This window comes from Perissodus microlepis, chromosome 9 (assembly GCF_051167445.1).
Source record: "Perissodus microlepis isolate ML-2025 ecotype Zambia chromosome 9, ASM5116744v1, whole genome shotgun sequence".
Lineage (NCBI taxonomy): Eukaryota > Metazoa > Chordata > Actinopteri > Cichliformes > Cichlidae > Perissodus > Perissodus microlepis.
In genome coordinates this window covers 1,224,216-1,230,417 of record NC_140469.1, presented here as the reverse complement: position 1 = coordinate 1,230,417, position 6,202 = coordinate 1,224,216, and the positions used below count along the sequence as shown (strand labels likewise).

Genomic DNA, 6,202 nt, shown 5'->3' with positions numbered 1-6,202 from the left:
GAAGGAGAGAGGCATGAATCAAATCGTGATTAAGGAGTAGAGCATAGGTGTCAAACTCTGGCCTGCGGGCCAAATTTGGCCCGCGAGGCCATACCAAATTACTATTAGAGCTGGCCCGCCGGTCTTATACAGCGCATGTACTGCTAATACTACAAATCCTAGAATGCTCTGTTGGCGTTTTGGCGCATCAGTCAGGACAGGACCCATTAACGCCCTCTCCTCTGTTGACCGTAGTCATAGCAACCGTGCGAATACTGCCGCGCTACCTCTCCCAAAATGGCGAAAAGAAAGGACGAAAACAGGAGCTTTCTGGACAGGTGGGAGACAGAATATCTGTTTACTAGGGGTGCAACGATACACAAAATTCATGGTTCGGTTCGGTTTGATACTTTGGTGTCACAGTTCGATATTTTTTCGATACAAAAAAAATGTTCATGCCTTTTTAATTTGTCATTTATTAAAATTATAAATATATATTTTAACTCAAAAGTACAGTTTTTAAATTTAATGTTGCTGAAACAACAAATTAATAAAAAAATAAATCTCTCTGATCGAGAAATCACTCATCTTTGGAAAAGAGAGTTTATTACAGAGAAATGGCTCTTTCCAAAATAAAAGCTATACTATACGCTTCTTCTGGGCTATATTCTCAGCAGCATATTAAACATATCAGGTCCCCATAAGGAGTATCATGTGCTAACGGCTGTCTAAATGACTCGTGTAAAGTTTGTAGCATGCGTGCTTGTTGTTTTTGTCTGCTTCCACTTGTCTTTGCACTAGGATGCTGTCGGCGTAAATGTGCAGTCATATTCGTTGTGTTCCCACTAGTGCTGTCAGCGTTAATCTGAAATGATGTTAACGCCACAACACGGCAAATCTCCGTTAACGAGCTACCACGGATCGCCCCGTGCGTGGGGCTGGACCGCCAACACGTTAACGAGCTAACTGCGCTAACGCACTAGTTCCCACCAATGTAATTGAGCATTGCGTGGCACATCCGACATACTGTTTTACTTTAGTCCATGACGCGCTTACCTTCAGGGTCATACGTCACATGAAAACCAAAATAGTTCCAAACGCCACATCTCTTCTGTCTGGCTAGCTTGCCCTGCGCTCAGTGAATCTGCGTTCGACTACTCCGCCTAGGCTGCACTGTCGAGCGCAGATCCACTGAGCGCTCAACACAGACAGCATCTTCAGAAGGAAAGTTGATAAAATAAATTAAAAATTTTGTATTGTTCGATACATATGCGTACCGAACCGAAAGCACTGTATCGAACGGTTCAATATCGATACGAGTATCGTCGCACCCCTACTGTTTACCTATGTAAAAGACAGACCTGTTTGTCTTGTATGTGGAGCTCATATGGCTATAACCAAGGAGTACAACATTAGACGACACTATGAAACAAAACACCAAGAGAAGTACAAGGACCTGGACATGACTCAAAGGCGCCGGAAAGCAGAAGAGATGAAAAGAAGTTTTGTTTCACAACAGACTATGTTCAAAAAAGCCATATCACAAAGTGAGGCTGCTGTAAAGGCTAGTTTTGTTGTGGCAGCAGAGATCGCAAAATCAGCCCGGCCCTTCAGTGAGGGAGAGTTTGTGAAAAGTTGTATGATGAAAGTTTGCGACGTTGTGTGCCCAGAGAAAAAGCAAGCATTTTCAAATGTTAGCCTGAGCAGAAACACAGTAGCTGATCGCACACGTGAACTTGCCAACAATCTAAATAACCAGCTGATGGAGAAGGGAAACAGTTTCGTTGCATTCTCCCTCGCTGTGGATGAGAGCAGCGACGCCTCTGATACTGCTCAGCTTTCAGTCTTCATCTGTGGTGTGGACTCAACTCTCTGTGTTACGGAAGAACTTTTAGGATTAAAATCAATGCATGGCACAACCACAGGGAAGGAAATATTTGAAGAGGTTTCCAAATGTCTAACTGAAATGAAGTTGCCATGGGAAAAACTTGTGGGGTTAACGACAGATGGTGCACCAGCGATGTGTGGTCAAAGGAGCGGACTGGTGGGCAGGGTACGGGAGAAGATGCGAGCGGAGAACTGTGCAGGTGAGCTGACTGTTTATCACTGCATCATACATCAAGAATCACTTTGTGGCAAAGCCCTAAAGATGGAACATGTTATGACCGCAGTAACACGAGTAGTTAACTTTATAAGAGCCAAAGGTCTGAATCACCGCCAATTCAAATCTTTTCTTGAGGAGTGTGGTTCGGAATACGGAGACGTGCCGTATCACACGGAGGTGAGGTGGTTAAGCTGAGGAAAAGTACTGAACAGATGTTTCGAGCTACGCGAGGAAATATTTCAGTTTCTGGAAAGCAAAGGGCAAGACACAGCTGAGCTCAGGGAGCAAGAGTTTCTGTGTGAGCTGGCCTTTATGTGTGATATCACGAGCCATCTCGATGCACTGAACCTGCAGCTTCAGGGACGGGGGCGTATCATCACAGATATGTACGCTGCAGTGAGGGCTTTTAAAACGAAATTGTGCCTGTGGCAGAATCAGATGCTACAAGGAAACCTGGGCCATTTTCCCTGCTGCCAAACGATGAACATGCAAATCTCTACTGCTGTGTTCCCATGTGTACAGTTTGCTGAAAAACTCTGTGTACTCAGTACTGAGTTTACCCGGCAGTTTGCCGACTTTGACGCCCAGAAATGTCGATTTGAACTGCTCAGTAATCCTTTTGCAGTTGACGTGGCAAAAGCACCAACAAACCTCCAAATGGAGCTGACTGAACTCCAGTGTAGTGACATGCTGAAATCAAAGTATGATGCTGTGGGCGCTTCACAATTTCCACATTTCATCCCTGACACAATGCCTGGGCTCCGCACCCACGCTGCTCAGATGCTCACAAGCACTTACCTATGTGAGCAACTATTCTCCTCAATGAAGATGGCTAAAACATCTCACAGGAGACGTCTGACCGATGAACACCTTCACTCGATCCTGAGGATTTCCTCAGCTCAGAGCCTGAGCCCAGACATTGAGGAACTAGCATCCAAGAAGAGATGCCAGGTATCTGGCTTGGACGCATCAGAGTAGATCAGTGTGTAGCAAACTGAGCTATAATTACCATTTTCTTTGTGCAATTTGTCTTGCTACTCCCAGACATGGGCTTGAATGGTTTCACGTTTAATGATATTTTTTATTAGTTAAGTGGTTTATTATTGTTATTTTATTTTTACATTTATTATTAGCCTGGGGAAAAAGTTTACTGCTAAAATTTAATTCAGAAGGCTGCAAATACAATTTTTATTTAAGAAATGCATTCCAGTGATATGTTATTTAATTGGAATTTCAATTTTGCATGTGTGCAATATTAAGTTATATATTTTTATATAAGTTATATATCGTTCAGTATTAAGCGTTGCTTATTCCATATTCAGTTTTTCAGCAAAACTTATTTGAGTCTGTAAGAATAGGTTCCTTGTTATATCTGGAGGAAGATTTTTTTCAATAAATATTAATGTTAGCCCGCGACTTTGTTCCAGTTTTGAATTTTGGCCCACTGTATATTTGAGTTTGACACCACTGGAGTAGAGTGACGATGGAGGTCACTGAAACAGAAGGAGAGAGATATCAGAGGAGTTCTGCATGAGGCACTGTATAACTTGCAGGGTTTACTTGCTCGCAGGTGGAGTGCAATGTGAAGGGGAGGTGGAACGGTCCGGGTGAGGACCCAGGACGGGAGAGCGGGTTCCTACGGTGATGTATGATGTCACACAGCTAATATTTCACACACTTCCCTTCTCATTCATGCTGACTGAATGTGAACGGTGTGAAACAGCAGTGAGCAGGAAGGGAGTGCGTGGATTCCCTTCCCTCTTCTCCCCAGAGCCCTGGGCCCCCACCCAGCTCACTGTATATATATTGCACTGTGGTGTTCCCAGCTGTAAATAAACTGTGAACTTTTTCAAGAGCTGTGTCTGCACTCGAGTCTGTTCTGTCCTGTAAAATACCCAAAGTTATGCAATACTTACAAAAAAAATTCACTGCCTAAGGTTACTCATATATTACTTAAATTTGCTTAGAGTATAATTATTTATTTGCTTCCTGTAAAACACTGACTTGCTGCTCCCTTATTCTACTGTACCTATCATTAAGTATTTGTAGTTATGATAAATATGATTACATTGTAATTTTTAATAAAATCCATTTCAGTTCCAGTTAACTACAGTGCAAATGCAGCCATATTATAAAGTGTAACTTCATAATCATAATTATGAAGTTAAGGATCTCAGTCTTACATCAGACAATAAAAAGAGTTAAAGCCATCAATGACTAGATAAATTTGCTTTCGGTTAGGTTTAGATGCCAAAACTGCTCCTTAAGATTATGAATAGTTTGGTTCAAATGTGTTTCATCCTTTGCAAGGATTCAAATAACATGTCCTCACACAGAGCACTTAATCTACAAAGGTTCTTTTACTTTGAAAATTGGCAGGATTTTCTCAGCTAAGAAACTCAGCTTGATAGAAAACTGTGGCACAGCGAGCAGTTCTGTTGGCCACGCTGGAGCCTGAATGTGAAACAGTCACCTACGCCGCATTTCCAGAGTTAAGCGCTTTTTAAATTCCTGTTGATTTCATAAACTGCAATTTTCAGTTGTAGTTAAGACCTTCTGCTGGATGCTGCCTCCTGTGGGTTTCACAGCGCTGAAGGAAACCTCGTGCCTCTACGGCGCTGGCAGCTTTGACTCAACAGAAGCATTTTATATCCTTGGAATTAAATGGGATAACTGATTAGTGAAGAAACCTTCAGTGCAAAAAATGATCAGCTGTGATGCTGCACAGAATATGCAATACTGTAATTTGATATTTTCTGTTATAGAAACTAATGACAATAATATTCATAAATTACAACAACTAATTATTTATAAATGTAATTAAAACATTTTTGTTATTTTGTGCAGCAAGTTACCTGTTACTAAAGATTAATGAAGCAATAACTTTGTACTTTATAACAAAGTGTCACCAAAGAAATGAAGCACCAAAGCTGTGTCCACACAGGAAGCAGTTCACAGCAATCAAAGACTAGAGAAAGTCAATGACATTCTGTGGCTTTAAATAACTACTGGACAAATAAATGCTGGTGACGCAAAGTGGGCAGGTCCCACGATTAACATATGACATGCCAGTAAATCCATTGGACGTTACCTTGGCAACTGGAACTTCAAATACCCAGAGGCTTTAAGGGGTGGCTACAGCGCCTTTGCACCTTTTGTTTTTTTAAAGATCCATTTTAGTAATATCACAAAAAGATGTAAAAAATATTACCAGATATTCAGAACTGGTCTCTGTAAGGTACCAACCACAAGAGTACCCCCTGTCAAAGGTACAGCAGCATTATCTTAATAATGTCCTCACTGACGAGCTGTACTGCTAAGGGTACAATGGAGCACTTTATGTTCTTAGAGTGTAGTCATTTCAGCTCTGAATCTGTGCTTGGTTTCTGGGTATCTGGGGAAACAATGTAACTAACACATATAGTAGGAGTCTGTAGAGAACCAAAAACAAGTGTTTGCCCTGTGGCCCCTCAGGAGAATAATCCTCAGTACATCGCAACAACACAAAAACTGCTGGGCATGACCCGTCGATGTGCTCGCTGTTTGTTTTTTTAACTACATAAACTCCACATTGCATACTTCCACACTGACATGAAACAGAAAGGCAGTAGAAAGAGAACCGTCATCCTTACCTCTGTAGACAATGGAAGTATATAATAAAAAGGGAATAAATAATAAAGTGTGCCAAACCTGACTGACATAATTCATCTGCACTCTGGCATTATTTAAATGTATGGCTCCAAGATACAAATCTCTAACTATTCGAGCCAAAACTCAGACACAAAGACCTTGATTTCAAAAACACACTGCATGACTTTGCTGTAGTGCGAGTCACCTGTCTAATGAAGTAGACGTGCATGTGCAGACCTGTGATTTGTTGAGCACGGCAGGAAAGGCGAGGCTCCAGCTTGTCATTGAAAACCGCTTTATGGGATTAATTGGCTGCTGATGGCTTATGGATTTTTTCTTTTTCCTCTTTCTGTCTTTGTGTTACAGTTGTGCTGTACATGTTGCTGTTCTGATATTTGGCCTTGTGGTGCTTCAAGCTCAATTCAGTGGCTTTTGTATGACCGGCTGCTTTGAAAAGCGGAGACCTTCCTCTCTCTCTCTCCTCTCGCT

At 41.8% G+C, this 6,202-nt stretch overlaps 1 pseudogene; it reads left to right on the top strand.

Moving 5' to 3' along the window:
• The first annotated feature begins 276 nt into the window (after positions 1-276).
• On the top strand, positions 277-3,061 carry LOC146379852 (general transcription factor II-I repeat domain-containing protein 2 pseudogene; annotated as a pseudogene).
• Positions 3,062-6,202: the final 3,141 nt, after the last annotated feature.